This window comes from Schistocerca serialis, unplaced genomic scaffold (genome assembly GCF_023864345.2).
Source record: "Schistocerca serialis cubense isolate TAMUIC-IGC-003099 unplaced genomic scaffold, iqSchSeri2.2 HiC_scaffold_1257, whole genome shotgun sequence".
NCBI lineage: Eukaryota > Metazoa > Arthropoda > Insecta > Orthoptera > Acrididae > Schistocerca > Schistocerca serialis.
In genome coordinates, this window is record NW_026047466.1 from 208,795 (window position 1) to 222,148 (window position 13,354).

The following is a 13,354-nucleotide window of genomic DNA, read 5'->3' on the forward strand; positions in this document are numbered from 1 at the left end:
CTGGCCTCAGAGGTTTTCTGAATGCATAGGCAGAACATTGGTTTGTATGCATTTTGTAGTATAATGTCATGCTTGGCGATGTCATTCGTTTACGAGCCTCGCTACAGTGTGCATGCACGTTATCCATGTGAAGAGGCGTAAGCAAATGCTACCATTCTGCGAGATTGCTGCAGAAGGTATACGAATTGCGTTGATATACAGAGCACAAGGGAGCCAAAGTCAAGGCCTCCGTGGCGCAATCGGCTAGCGCGTTCGGCTGTTAACCGAAAGGTTGGTGGTTCGAGCCCACCCGGTAGGCGAAATCGTTCTAACCGGCACCGAGGTGAGGACGTACGTCAACTTTGTTAGAGATACACAGCTAGTGTGACAATTTGGCTGCGTTTGAGTGATGCCACAGAGCCTTATACACATTCAGCCAAGTGACACTGTAGGTAAAAACATGGCCCTACACAGACGTTCTGCTGTTTTCCTTTTTATTCGTCATGTGTGACACTGCAGTAGAGGGACGCCCGCTACAAAAGACGTATTCTTTACATTCAATTTCAGCATACACGTCGCGAGTGCCATATGACAGGGCCTGTCTCTCGATGTCGATTTGTATTTGGTGTGTCTTAAGTGTCGGTCTGCAGTAGGCCGCTGTTGGCCGAGCGACGTGCAGTCGCCTTACATGAAGCCCCATGGGCAACGCCAGTGCCACTGTGGACAACAGCGCACTTTTGCCAGAGAGAGGAACCGAAAGGCGCATTTCGCAGTCGAGCCACGCTATCCCACAAGCTGTGCACTAGGTCAGGATTGTGCAGACCGCAAACTTTTGGTGGGCCGACGCTCGTCGTCGATCGTAAGGGCGAAACATTCAAGAGATTTGGAAAACGGCAATGTGGACACCCCCAGCAGCAGCTGTGTGCCAAATCCGATATCTGGTCGAGGGCTGCAAGATTCAGTATGATGAAGTAACAATTTGGGGATAGCTCACAAACGCTAAGATGCCGCCTTCTTAGCTCAGTGGTAGAGCACTGGTCTCGTAAACCAGGGGTCGTGAGTTCGAACCTCACAGAAGGCATTCATTTCTTAAACCTTCCTGCAAGGAGCGGAGCTATCTCGAGCAGCATCTAACATATGGCAGTACTCTGAATGAAAGGGATGTTCTACAACCTATGACAAGTATTCTACTGGCCTCAGAGGTTTTCTGAATGCATAGGCAGAACATTGGTTTGTATGCATTTTGTAGTATAATGTCATGCTTGGCGATGTCATTCGTTTACGAGCCTCGCTACAGTGTGCATGCACGTTATCCATGTGAAGAGGCGTAAGCAAATGCTACCATTCTGCGAGATTGCTGCAGAAGGTATACGAATTGCGTTGATATACAGAGCACAAGGGAGCCAAAGTCAAGGCCTCCGTGGCGCAATCGGCTAGCGCGTTCGGCTGTTAACCGAAAGGTTGGTGGTTCGAGCCCACCCGGTAGGCGAAATCGTTCTAACCGGCACCGAGGTGAGGACGTACGTCAACTTTGTTAGAGATACACAGCTAGTGTGACAATTTGGCTGCGTTTGAGTGATGCCACAGAGCCTTATACACATTCAGCCAAGTGACACTGTAGGTAAAAACATGGCCCTACACAGACGTTCTGCTGTTTTCCTTTTTATTCGTCATGTGTGACACTGCAGTAGAGGGACGCCCGCTACAAAAGACGTATTCTTTACATTCAATTTCAGCATACACGTCGCGAGTGCCATATGACAGGGCCTGTCTCTCGATGTCGATTTGTATTTGGTGTGTCTTAAGTGTCGGTCTGCAGTAGGCCGCTGTTGGCCGAGCGACGTGCAGTCGCCTTACATGAAGCCCCATGGGCAACGCCAGTGCCACTGTGGACAACAGCGCACTTTTGCCAGAGAGAGGAACCGAAAGGCGCATTTCGCAGTCGAGCCACGCTATCCCACAAGCTGTGCACTAGGTCAGGATTGTGCAGACCGCAAACTTTTGGTGGGCCGACGCTCGTCGTCGATCGTAAGGGCGAAACATTCAAGAGATTTGGAAAACGGCAATGTGGACACCCCCAGCAGCAGCTGTGTGCCAAATCCGATATCTGGTCGAGGGCTGCAAGATTCAGTATGATGAAGTAACAATTTGGGGATAGCTCACAAACGCTAAGATGCCGCCTTCTTAGCTCAGTGGTAGAGCACTGGTCTCGTAAACCAGGGGTCGTGAGTTCGAACCTCACAGAAGGCATTCATTTCTTAAACCTTCCTGCAAGGAGCGGAGCTATCTCGAGCAGCATCTAACACATGGCAGTACTCTGAATGAAAGGGATGTTCTACAACCTATGACAAGTATTCTACTGGCCTCAGAGGTTTTCTGAATGCATAGGCAGAACATTGGTTTGTATGCATTTTGTAGTATAATGTCATGCTTGGCGATGTCATTCGTTTACGAGCCTCGCTACAGTGTGCATGCACGTTATCCATGTGAAGAGGCGTAAGCAAATGCTACCATTCTGCGAGATTGCTGCAGAAGGTATACGAATTGCGTTGATATACAGAGCACAAGGGAGCCAAAGTGAAGGCCTCCGTGGCGCAATCGGCTAGCGCGTTCAGCTGTTAACCGAAAGGTTGGTGGTTCGAGCCCACCCGGTAGGCGAAATCGTTCTAACCGGCACCGAGGTGAGGACGTACGTCAACTTTGTTAGAGATACACAGCTAGTGTGACAATTTGGCTGCGTTTGAGTGATGCCACAGAGCCTTATACACATTCAGCCAAGTGACACTGTAGGTAAAAACATGGCCCTACACAGACGTTCTGCTGTTTTCCTTTTTATTCGTCATGTGTGACACTGCAGTAGAGGGACGCCCGCTACAAAAGACGTATTCTTTACATTCAATTTCAGCATACACGTCGCGAGTGCCATATGACAGGGCCTGTCTCTCGATGTCGATTTGTATTTGGTGTGTCTTAAGTGTCGGTCTGCAGTAGGCCGCTGTTGGCCGAGCGACGTGCAGTCGCCTTACATGAAGCCCCATGGGCAACGCCAGTGCCACTGTGGACAACAGCGCACTGTAGCCAGAGACAGGAGCCGAAAGGCGCATTTCGCAGTCGAGCCACGCTATCCCACAAGCTGTGCACTAGGTCAGGATTGTGCAGACCGCAAACTTTTGGTGGGCCGACGCTCGTCGTCGATCGTAAGGGCGAAACATTCAAGAGATTTGGAAAACGGCAATGTGGACACCCCCAGCAGCAGCTGTGTGCCAAATCCGATATCTGGTCGAGGGCTGCAAGATTCAGTATGATGAAGTAACAATTTGGGGATAGCTCACAAACGCTAAGATGCCGCCTTCTTAGCTCAGTGGTAGAGCACTGGTCTCGTAAACCAGGGGTCGTGAGTTCGAACCTCACAGAAGGCATTCATTTCTTAAACCTTCCTGCAAGGAGCGGAGCTATCTCGAGCAGCATCTAACACATGGCAGTACACTGAATGAAAGGGATGTTCTACAACCTATGACAAGTATTCTACTGGCCTCAGAGGTTTTCTGAATGCATAGGCAGAACATTGGTTTGTATGCATTTTGTAGTATAATGTCATGCTTGGCGATGTCATTCGTTTACGAGCCTCGCTACAGTGTGCATGCACGTTATCCATGTGAAGAGGCGTAAGCAAATGCTACCATTCTGCGAGATTGCTGCAGAAGGTATACGAATTGCGTTGATATACAGAGCACAAGGGAGCCAAAGTGAAGGCCTCCGTGGCGCAATCGGCTAGCGCGTTCGGCTGTTAACCGAAAGGTTGGTGGTTCGAGCCCACCCGGGGGCGAAATCGTTCTAACCGGCACCGAGGTGAGGACGTACGTCAACTTTGTTAGAGATACACAGCTAGTGTGACAATTTGGCTGCGTTTGAGTGATGCCACAGAGCCTTATACACATTCAGCCAAGTGACACTGTGGGTAAAAACATGGCCCTACACAGACGTTCTGCTGTTTTCCTTTTTATTCGTCATGTGTGACACTGCAGTAGAGGGACGCCCGCTACAAAAGACGTATTCTTTACATTCAATTTCAGCATATACGTCGCGAGTGCCATATGACAGGGCCTGTCTCTCGATGTCGATTTGTATTTGGTGTGTCTTAAGTGTCGGTCTGCAGTAGGCCGCTGTTGGCCGAGCGACGTGCAGTCGCCTTACATGAAGCCCCATGGGCAACGCCAGTGCCACTGTGGACAACAGCGCACTGTAGCCAGAGAGAGGAGCCGAAAGGCGCATTTCGCAGTCGAGCCACGCTATCCCACAAGCTGTGCACTAGGTCAGGATTGTGCAGACCGCAAACTTTTGGTGGGCCGACGCTCGTCGTCGATCGTAAGGGCGAAACATTCAAGAGATTTGGAAAACGGCAATGTGGACACCCCCAGCAGCAGCTGTGTGCCAAATCCGATATCTGGTCGAGGGCTGCAAGATTCAGTATGACGAAGTAACAATTTGGGGATAGCTCACAAACGCTAAGATGCCGCCTTCTTAGCTCAGTGGTAGAGCACTGGTCTCGTAAACCAGGGGTCGTGAGTTCGAACCTCACAGAAGGCATTCATTTCTTAAACCTTCCTGCAAGGAGCGGAGCTATCTCGAGCAGCATCTAACACATGGCAGTACACTGAATGAAAGGGATGTTCTACAACCTATGACAAGTATTCTACTGGCCTCAGAGGTTTTCTGAATGCATAGGCAGAACATTGGTTTGTATGCATTTTGTAGTATAATGTCATGCTTGGCGATGTCATTCGTTTACGAGCCTCGCTACAGTGTGCATGCACGTTATCCATGTGAAGAGGCGTAAGCAAATGCTACCATTCTGCGAGATTGCTGCAGAAGGTATACGAATTGCGTTGATATACAGAGCACAAGGGAGCCAAAGTGAAGGCCTCCGTGGCGCAATCGGCTAGCGCGTTCGGCTGTTAACCGAAAGGTTGGTGGTTCGAGCCCACCCGGGGGCGAAATCGTTCTAACCGGCACCGAGGTGAGGACGTACGTCAACTTTGTTAGAGATACACAGCTAGTGTGACAATTTGGCTGCGTTTGAGTGATGCCACAGAGCCTTATACACATTCAGCCAAGTGACACTGTAGGTAAAAACATGGCCCTACACAGACGTTCTGCTGTTTTCCTTTTTATTCGTCATGTGTGACACTGCAGTAGAGGGACGCCCGCTACAAAAGACGTATTCTTTACATTCAATTTCAGCATACACGTCGCGAGTGCCATATGACAGGGCCTGTCTCTCGATGTCGATTTGTATTTGGTGTGTCTTAAGTGTCGGTCTGCAGTAGGCCGCTGTTGGCCGAGCGACGTGCAGTCGCCTTACATGAAGCCCCATGGGCAACGCCAGTGCCACTGTGGACAACAGCGCACTGTAGCCAGAGACAGGAGCCGAAAGGCGCATTTCGCAGTCGAGCCACGCTATCCCACAAGCTGTGCACTAGGTCAGGATTGTGCAGACCGCAAACTTTTGGTGGGCCGACGCTCGTGGTCGATCGTAAGGGCGAAACATTCAAGAGATTTGGAAAACGGCAATGTGGACACCCCCAGCAGCAGCTGTGTGCCAAATCCGATATCTGGTCGAGGGCTGCAAGATTCAGTATGATGAAGTAACAATTTGGGGATAGCTCACAAACGCTAAGATGCCGCCTTCTTAGCTCAGTGGTAGAGCACTGGTCTCGTAAACCAGGGGTCGTGAGTTCGAACCTCACAGAAGGCATTCATTTCTTAAACCTTCCTGCAAGGAGCGGAGCTATCTCGAGCAGCATTTAACACATGGCAGTACACTGAATGAAAGGGATGTTCTACAACCTATGACAAGTATTCTACTGGGCTCAGAGGTTTTCTGAATGCATAGGCAGAACATTGGTTTGTATGCATTTTGTAGTATAATGTCATGCTTGGCGATGTCATTCGTTTACGAGCCTCGCTACAGTGTGCATGCACGTTATCCATGTGAAGAGGCGTAAGCAAATGCTACCATTCTGCGAGATTGCTGCAGAAGGTATACGAATTGCGTTGATATACAGAGCACAAGGGAGCCAAAGTGAAGGCCTCCGTGGCGCAATCGGCTAGCGCGTTCGGCTGTTAACCGAAAGGTTGGTGGTTCGAGCCCACCCGGGGGCGAAATCGTTCTAACCGGCACCGAGGTGAGGACGTACGTCAACTTTGTTAGAGATACACAGCTAGTGTGACAATTTGGCTGCGTTTGAGTGATGCCACAGAGCCTTATACACATTCAGCCAAGTGACACTGTGGGTAAAAACATGGCCCTACACAGACGTTCTGCTGTTTTCCTTTTTATTCATGTGTGACACTGCAGTAGAGGGACGCCCGCTACAAAAGACGTATTCTTTACATTCAATTTCAGCATATACGTCGCGAGTGCCATATGACAGGGCCTGTCTCTCGATGTCGATTTGTATTTGGTGTGTCTTAAGTGTCGGTCTGCAGTAGGCCGCTGTTGGCCGAGCGACGTGCAGTCGCCTTACATGAAGCCCCATGGGCAACGCCAGTGCCACTGTGGACAACAGCGCACTGTAGCCAGAGAGAGGAGCCGAAAGGCGCATTTCGCAGTCGAGCCACGCTATCCCACAAGCTGTGCACTAGGTCAGGATTGTGCAGACCGCAAACTTTTGGTGGGCCGACGCTCGTCGTCGATCGTAAGGGCGAAACATTCAAGAGATTTGGAAAACGGCAATGTGGACACCCCCAGCAGCAGCTGTGTGCCAAATCCGATATCTGGTCGAGGGCTGCAAGATTCAGTATGACGAAGTAACAATTTGGGGATAGCTCACAAACGCTAAGATGCCGCCTTCTTAGCTCAGTGGTAGAGCACTGGTCTCGTAAACCAGGGGTCGTGAGTTCGAACCTCACAGAAGGCATTCATTTCTTAAACCTTCCTGCAAGGAGCGGAGCTATCTCGAGCAGCATCTAACACATGGCAGTACACTGAATGAAAGGGATGTTCTACAACCTATGACAAGTATTCTACTGGCCTCAGAGGTTTTCTGAATGCATAGGCAGAACATTGGTTTGTATGCATTTTGTAGTATAATGTCATGCTTGGCGATGTCATTCGTTTACGAGCCTCGCTACAGTGTGCATGCACGTTATCCATGTGAAGAGGCGTAAGCAAATGCTACCATTCTGCGAGATTGCTGCAGAAGGTATACGAATTGCGTTGATATACAGAGCACAAGGGAGCCAAAGTGAAGGCCTCCGTGGCGCAATCGGCTAGCGCGTTCGGCTGTTAACCGAAAGGTTGGTGGTTCGAGCCCACCCGGGGGCGAAATCGTTCTAACCGGCACCGAGGTGAGGACGTACGTCAACTTTGTTAGAGATACACAGCTAGTGTGACAATTTGGCTGCGTTTGAGTGATGCCACAGAGCCTTATACACATTCAGCCAAGTGACACTGTGGGTAAAAACATGGCCCTACACAGACGTTCTGCTGTTTTCCTTTTTATTCGTCATGTGTGACACTGCAGTAGAGGGACGCCCGCTACAAAAGACGTATTCTTTACATTCAATTTCAGCATATACGTCGCGAGTGCCATATGACAGGGCCTGTCTCTCGATGTCGATTTGTATTTGGTGTGTCTTAAGTGTCGGTCTGCAGTAGGCCGCTGTTGGCCGAGCGACGTGCAGTCGCCTTACATGAAGCCCCATGGGCAACGCCAGTGCCACTGTGGACAACAGCGCACTTTTGCCAGAGAGAGGAACCGAAAGGCGCATTTCGCAGTCGAGCCACGCTATCCCACAAGCTGTGCACTAGGTCAGGATTGTGCAGACCGCAAACTTTTGGTGGGCCGACGCTCGTCGTCGATCGTAAGGGCGAAACATTCAAGAGATTTGGAAAACGGCAATGTGGACACCCCCAGCAGCAGCTGTGTGCCAAATCCGATATCTGGTCGAGGGCTGCAAGATTCAGTATGACGAAGTAACAATTTGGGGATAGCTCACAAACGCTAAGATGCCGCCTTCTTAGCTCAGTGGTAGAGCACTGGTCTCGTAAACCAGGGGTCGTGAGTTCGAACCTCACAGAAGGCATTCATTTCTTAAACCTTCCTGCAAGGAGCGGAGCTATCTCGAGCAGCATCTAACACATGGCAGTACACTGAATGAAAGGGATGTTCTACAACCTATGACAAGTATTCTACTGGCCTCAGAGGTTTTCTGAATGCATAGGCAGAACATTGGTTTGTATGCATTTTGTAGTATAATGTCATGCTTGGCGATGTCATTCGTTTACGAGCCTCGCTACAGTGTGCATGCACGTTATCCATGTGAAGAGGCGTAAGCAAATGCTACCATTCTGCGAGATTGCTGCAGAAGGTATACGAATTGCGTTGATATACAGAGCACAAGGGAGCCAAAGTCAAGGCCTCCGTGGCGCAATCGGCTAGCGCGTTCGGCTGTTAACCGAAAGGTTGGTGGTTCGAGCCCACCCGGGGGCGAAATCGTTCTAACCGGCACCGAGGTGAGGACGTACGTCAACTTTGTTAGAGATACACAGCTAGTGTGACAATTTGGCTGCGTTTGAGTGATGCCACAGAGCCTTATACACATTCAGCCAAGTGACACTGTAGGTAAAAACATGGCCCTACACAGACGTTCTGCTGTTTTCCTTTTTATTCGTCATGTGTGACACTGCAGTAGAGGGACGCCCGCTACAAAAGACGTATTCTTTACATTCAATTTCAGCATACACGTCGCGAGTGCCATATGACAGGGCCTGTCTCTCGATGTCGATTTGTATTTGGTGTGTCTTAAGTGTCGGTCTGCAGTAGGCCGCTGTTGGCCGAGCGACGTGCAGTCGCCTTACATGAAGCCCCATGGGCAACGCCAGTGCCACTGTGGACAACAGCGCACTGTAGCCAGAGACAGGAGCCGAAAGGCGCATTTCGCAGTCGAGCCACGCTATCCCACAAGCTGTGCACTAGGTCAGGATTGTGCAGACCGCAAACTTTTGGTGGGCCGACGCTCGTCGTCGATCGTAAGGGCGAAACATTCAAGAGATTTGGAAAACGGCAATGTGGACACCCCCAGCAGCAGCTGTGTGCCAAATCCGATATCTGGTCGAGGGCTGCAAGATTCAGTATGATGAAGTAACAATTTGGGGATAGCTCACAAACGCTAAGATGCCGCCTTCTTAGCTCAGTGGTAGAGCACTGGTCTCGTAAACCAGGGGTCGTGAGTTCGAACCTCACAGAAGGCATTCATTTCTTAAACCTTCCTGCAAGGAGCGGAGCTATCTCGAGCAGCATTTAACACATGGCAGTACACTGAATGAAAGGGATGTTCTACAACCTATGACAAGTATTCTACTGGCCTCAGAGGTTTTCTGAATGCATAGGCAGAACATTGGTTTGTATGCATTTTGTAGTATAATGTCATGCTTGGCGATGTCATTCGTTTACGAGCCTCGCTACAGTGTGCATGCACGTTATCCATGTGAAGAGGCGTAAGCAAATGCTACCATTCTGCGAGATTGCTGCAGAAGGTATACGAATTGCGTTGATATACAGAGCACAAGGGAGCCAAAGTCAAGGCCTCCGTGGCGCAATCGGCTAGCGCGTTCGGCTGTTAACCGAAAGGTTGGTGGTTCGAGCCCACCCGGGGGCGAAATCGTTCTAACCGGCACCGAGGTGAGGACGTACGTCAACTTTGTTAGAGATACACAGCTAGTGTGACAATTTGGCTGCGTTTGAGTGATGCCACAGAGCCTTATACACATTCAGCCAAGTGACACTGTGGGTAAAAACATGGCCCTACACAGACGTTCTGCTGTTTTCCTTTTTATTCGTCATGTGTGACACTGCAGTAGAGGGACGCCCGCTACAAAAGACGTATTCTTTACATTCAATTTCAGCATATACGTCGCGAGTGCCATATGACAGGGCCTGTCTCTCGATGTCGATTTGTATTTGGTGTGTCTTAAGTGTCGGTCTGTAGTAGGCCGCTGTTGGCCGAGCGACGTGCAGTCGCCTTACATGAAGCCCCATGGGCAACGCCAGTGCCACTGTGGACAACAGCGCACTTTTGCCAGAGAGAGGAACCGAAAGGCGCATTTCGCAGTCGAGCCACGCTATCCCACAAGCTGTGCACTAGGTCAGGATTGTGCAGACCGCAAACTTTTGATGGGTCGACGCTCGTCGTCGATCGTAAGGGCGAAACATTCAAGAGATTTGGAAAACGGCAATGTGGACACCCCCAGCAGCAGCTGTGTGCCAAATCCGATATCTGGTCGAGGGCTGCAAGATTCAGTATGATGAAGTAACAATTTGGGGATAGCTCACAAACGCTAAGATGCCGCCTTCTTAGCTCAGTGGTAGAGCACTGGTCTCGTAAACCAGGGGTCGTGAGTTCGAACCTCACAGAAGGCATTCATTTCTTAAACCTTCCTGCAAGGAGCGGAGCTATCTCGAGCAGCATCTAACACATGGCAGTACACTGAATGAAAGGGATGTTCTACAACCTATGACAAGTATTCTACTGGCCTCAGAGGTTTTCTGAATGCATAGGCAGAACATTGGTTTGTATGCATTTTGTAGTATAATGTCATGCTTGGCGATGTCATTCGTTTACGAGCCTCGCTACAGTGTGCATGCACGTTATCCATGTGAAGAGGCGTAAGCAAATGCTACCATTCTGCGAGATTGCTGCAGAAGGTATACGAATTGCGTTGATATACAGAGCACAAGGGAGCCAAAGTCAAGGCCTCCGTGGCGCAATCGGCTAGCGCGTTCGGCTGTTAACCGAAAGGTTGGTGGTTCGAGCCCACCCGGGGGCGAAATCGTTCTAACCGGCACCGAGGTGAGGACGTACGTCAACTTTGTTAGAGATACACAGCTAGTGTGACAATTTGGCTGCGTTTGAGTGGTGCCACAGAGCCTTATACACATTCAGCCAAGTGACACTGTGGGTAAAAACATGGCCCTACACAGACGTTCTGCTGTTTTCCTTTTTATTCGTCATGTGTGACACTGCAGTAGAGGGACGCCCGCTACAAAAGACGTATTCTTTACATTCAATTTCAGCATACACGTCGCGAGTGCCATATGACAGGGCCTGTCTCTCGATGTCGATTTGTATTTGGTGTGTCTTAAGTGTCGGTCTGCAGTAGGCCGCTGTTGGCCGAGCGACGTGCAGTCGCCTTACATGAAGCCCCATGGGCAACGCCAGTGCCACTGTGGACAACAGCGCACTGTAGCCAGAGAGAGGAGCCGAAAGGCGCATTTCGCAGTCGAGCCACGCTATCCCACAAGCTGTGCACTAGGTCAGGATTGTGCAGACCGCAAACTTTTGGTGGGCCGACGCTCGTCGTCGATCGTAAGGGCGAAACATTCAAGAGATTTGGAAAACGGCAATGTGGACACCCCCAGCAGCAGCTGTGTGCCAAATCCGATATCTGGTCGAGGGCTGCAAGATTCAGTATGACGAAGTAACAATTTGGGGATAGCTCACAAACGCTAAGATGCCGCCTTCTTAGCTCAGTGGTAGAGCACTGGTCTCGTAAACCAGGGGTCGTGAGTTCGAACCTCACAGAAGGCATTCATTTCTTAAACCTTCCTGCAAGGAGCGGAGCTATCTCGAGCAGCATCTAACACATGGCAGTACACTGAATGAAAGGGATGTTCTACAACATATGACAAGTATTCTACTGGCCTCAGAGGTTTTCTGAATGCATAGGCAGAACATTGGTTTGTATGCATTTTGTAGTATAATGTCATGCTTGGCGATGTCATTCGTTTACGAGCCTCGCTACAGTGTGCATGCACGTTATCCATGTGAAGAGGCGTAAGCAAATGCTACCATTCTGCGAGATTGCTGCAGAAGGTATACGAATTGCGTTGATATACAGAGCACAAGGGAGCCAAAGTGAAGGCCTCCGTGGCGCAATCGGCTAGCGCGTTCGGCTGTTAACCGAAAGGTTGGTGGTTCGAGCCCACCCGGGGGCGAAATCGTTCTAACCGGCACCGAGGTGAGGACGTACGTCAACTTTGTTAGAGATACACAGCTAGTGTGACAATTTGGCTGCGTTTGAGTGATGCCACAGAGCCTTATACACATTCAGCCAAGTGACACTGTAGGTAAAAACATGGCCCTACACAGACGTTCTGCTGTTTTCCTTTTTATTCGTCATGTGTGACACTGCAGTAGAGGGACGCCCGCTACAAAAGACGTATTCTTTACATTCAATTTCAGCATACACGTCGCGAGTGCCATATGACAGGGCCTGTCTCTCGATGTCGATTTGTATTTGGTGTGTCTTAAGTGTCGGTCTGCAGTAGGCCGCTGTTGGCCGAGCGACGTGCAGTCGCCTTACATGAAGCCCCATGGGCAACGCCAGTGCCACTGTGGACAACAGCGCACTGTAGCCAGAGACAGGAGCCGAAAGGCGCATTTCGCAGTCGAGCCACGCTATCCCACAAGCTGTGCACTAGGTCAGGATTGTGCAGACCGCAAACTTTTGGTGGGCCGACGCTCGTCGTCGATCGTAAGGGCGAAACATTCAAGAGATTTGGAAAACGGCAATGTGGACACCCCCAGCAGCAGCTGTGTGCCAAATCCGATATCTGGTCGAGGGCTGCAAGATTCAGTATGATGAAGTAACAATTTGGGGATAGCTCACAAACGCTAAGATGCCGCCTTCTTAGCTCAGTGGTAGAGCACTGGTCTCGTAAACCAGGGGTCGTGAGTTCGAACCTCACAGAAGGCATTCATTTCTTAAACCTTCCTGCAAGGAGCGGAGCTATCTCGAGCAGCATTTAACACATGGCAGTACACTGAATGAAAGGGATGTTCTACAACCTATGACAAGTATTCTACTGGCCTCAGAGGTTTTCTGAATGCATAGGCAGAACATTGGTTTGTATGCATTTTGTAGTATAATGTCATGCTTGGCGATGTCATTCGTTTACGAGCCTCGCTACAGTGTGCATGCACGTTATCCATGTGAAGAGGCGTAAGCAAATGCTACCATTCTGCGAGATTGCTGCAGAAGGTATACGAATTGCGTTGATATACAGAGCACAAGGGAGCCAAAGTGAAGGCCTCCGTGGCGCAATCGGCTAGCGCGTTCGGCTGTTAACCGAAAGGTTGGTGGTTCGAGCCCACCCGGGGGCGAAATCGTTCTAACCGGCACCGAGGTGAGGACGTACGTCAACTTTGTTAGAGATACACAGCTAGTGTGACAATTTGGCTGCGTTTGAGTGATGCCACAGAGCCTTATACACATTCAGCCAAGTGACACTGTGGGTAAAAACATGGCCCTACACAGACGTTCTGCTGTTTTCCTTTTTATTCGTCATGTGTGACACTGCAGTAGAGGGAC

The 13,354-nt window shown here is 50.1% G+C and overlaps 23 non-coding genes across 23 annotated transcripts; all 23 read left to right on the forward strand.

The window, feature by feature from the left end:
• Nucleotides 1–224: 224 nt before the first annotated feature.
• On the forward strand, nucleotides 225–299 carry Trnan-guu (transfer RNA asparagine (anticodon GUU)). Its single transcript has one exon. It is a non-coding gene; the product is annotated as a tRNA-Asn (tRNA).
• Nucleotides 300–988: 689 nt separating this feature from the next.
• Trnat-cgu (transfer RNA threonine (anticodon CGU)) lies at nucleotides 989–1,060 on the forward strand. Its single transcript has one exon. It is a non-coding gene; the product is annotated as a tRNA-Thr (tRNA).
• A 333-nt stretch (nucleotides 1,061–1,393) lies between these two features.
• Trnan-guu (transfer RNA asparagine (anticodon GUU)) lies at nucleotides 1,394–1,468 on the forward strand. Its single transcript has one exon. It is a non-coding gene; the product is annotated as a tRNA-Asn (tRNA).
• A 689-nt stretch (nucleotides 1,469–2,157) lies between these two features.
• Trnat-cgu (transfer RNA threonine (anticodon CGU)) lies at nucleotides 2,158–2,229 on the forward strand. The gene has a single exon. It is a non-coding gene; the product is annotated as a tRNA-Thr (tRNA).
• A 333-nt stretch (nucleotides 2,230–2,562) lies between these two features.
• Nucleotides 2,563–2,637, forward strand: Trnan-guu (transfer RNA asparagine (anticodon GUU)). Its single transcript has one exon. It is a non-coding gene; the product is annotated as a tRNA-Asn (tRNA).
• Nucleotides 2,638–3,326: 689 nt separating this feature from the next.
• Trnat-cgu (transfer RNA threonine (anticodon CGU)) lies at nucleotides 3,327–3,398 on the forward strand. Its single transcript has one exon. It is a non-coding gene; the product is annotated as a tRNA-Thr (tRNA).
• Nucleotides 3,399–3,731: 333 nt separating this feature from the next.
• Nucleotides 3,732–3,805, forward strand: Trnan-guu (transfer RNA asparagine (anticodon GUU)). Its single transcript has one exon. It is a non-coding gene; the product is annotated as a tRNA-Asn (tRNA).
• Nucleotides 3,806–4,494: 689 nt separating this feature from the next.
• On the forward strand, nucleotides 4,495–4,566 carry Trnat-cgu (transfer RNA threonine (anticodon CGU)). Its single transcript has one exon. It is a non-coding gene; the product is annotated as a tRNA-Thr (tRNA).
• Nucleotides 4,567–4,899: 333 nt separating this feature from the next.
• Nucleotides 4,900–4,973, forward strand: Trnan-guu (transfer RNA asparagine (anticodon GUU)). Its single transcript has one exon. It is a non-coding gene; the product is annotated as a tRNA-Asn (tRNA).
• Nucleotides 4,974–5,662: 689 nt separating this feature from the next.
• Trnat-cgu (transfer RNA threonine (anticodon CGU)) lies at nucleotides 5,663–5,734 on the forward strand. Its single transcript has one exon. It is a non-coding gene; the product is annotated as a tRNA-Thr (tRNA).
• A 333-nt stretch (nucleotides 5,735–6,067) lies between these two features.
• Trnan-guu (transfer RNA asparagine (anticodon GUU)) lies at nucleotides 6,068–6,141 on the forward strand. The gene has a single exon. It is a non-coding gene; the product is annotated as a tRNA-Asn (tRNA).
• Nucleotides 6,142–6,827: 686 nt separating this feature from the next.
• On the forward strand, nucleotides 6,828–6,899 carry Trnat-cgu (transfer RNA threonine (anticodon CGU)). The gene has a single exon. It is a non-coding gene; the product is annotated as a tRNA-Thr (tRNA).
• Nucleotides 6,900–7,232: 333 nt separating this feature from the next.
• On the forward strand, nucleotides 7,233–7,306 carry Trnan-guu (transfer RNA asparagine (anticodon GUU)). The gene has a single exon. It is a non-coding gene; the product is annotated as a tRNA-Asn (tRNA).
• A 689-nt stretch (nucleotides 7,307–7,995) lies between these two features.
• On the forward strand, nucleotides 7,996–8,067 carry Trnat-cgu (transfer RNA threonine (anticodon CGU)). Its single transcript has one exon. It is a non-coding gene; the product is annotated as a tRNA-Thr (tRNA).
• A 333-nt stretch (nucleotides 8,068–8,400) lies between these two features.
• On the forward strand, nucleotides 8,401–8,474 carry Trnan-guu (transfer RNA asparagine (anticodon GUU)). Its single transcript has one exon. It is a non-coding gene; the product is annotated as a tRNA-Asn (tRNA).
• Nucleotides 8,475–9,163: 689 nt separating this feature from the next.
• Nucleotides 9,164–9,235, forward strand: Trnat-cgu (transfer RNA threonine (anticodon CGU)). The gene has a single exon. It is a non-coding gene; the product is annotated as a tRNA-Thr (tRNA).
• A 333-nt stretch (nucleotides 9,236–9,568) lies between these two features.
• On the forward strand, nucleotides 9,569–9,642 carry Trnan-guu (transfer RNA asparagine (anticodon GUU)). The gene has a single exon. It is a non-coding gene; the product is annotated as a tRNA-Asn (tRNA).
• A 689-nt stretch (nucleotides 9,643–10,331) lies between these two features.
• Trnat-cgu (transfer RNA threonine (anticodon CGU)) lies at nucleotides 10,332–10,403 on the forward strand. The gene has a single exon. It is a non-coding gene; the product is annotated as a tRNA-Thr (tRNA).
• A 333-nt stretch (nucleotides 10,404–10,736) lies between these two features.
• Trnan-guu (transfer RNA asparagine (anticodon GUU)) lies at nucleotides 10,737–10,810 on the forward strand. Its single transcript has one exon. It is a non-coding gene; the product is annotated as a tRNA-Asn (tRNA).
• Nucleotides 10,811–11,499: 689 nt separating this feature from the next.
• Trnat-cgu (transfer RNA threonine (anticodon CGU)) lies at nucleotides 11,500–11,571 on the forward strand. Its single transcript has one exon. It is a non-coding gene; the product is annotated as a tRNA-Thr (tRNA).
• A 333-nt stretch (nucleotides 11,572–11,904) lies between these two features.
• Trnan-guu (transfer RNA asparagine (anticodon GUU)) lies at nucleotides 11,905–11,978 on the forward strand. Its single transcript has one exon. It is a non-coding gene; the product is annotated as a tRNA-Asn (tRNA).
• A 689-nt stretch (nucleotides 11,979–12,667) lies between these two features.
• Trnat-cgu (transfer RNA threonine (anticodon CGU)) lies at nucleotides 12,668–12,739 on the forward strand. Its single transcript has one exon. It is a non-coding gene; the product is annotated as a tRNA-Thr (tRNA).
• Nucleotides 12,740–13,072: 333 nt separating this feature from the next.
• Nucleotides 13,073–13,146, forward strand: Trnan-guu (transfer RNA asparagine (anticodon GUU)). Its single transcript has one exon. It is a non-coding gene; the product is annotated as a tRNA-Asn (tRNA).
• Nucleotides 13,147–13,354: the final 208 nt, after the last annotated feature.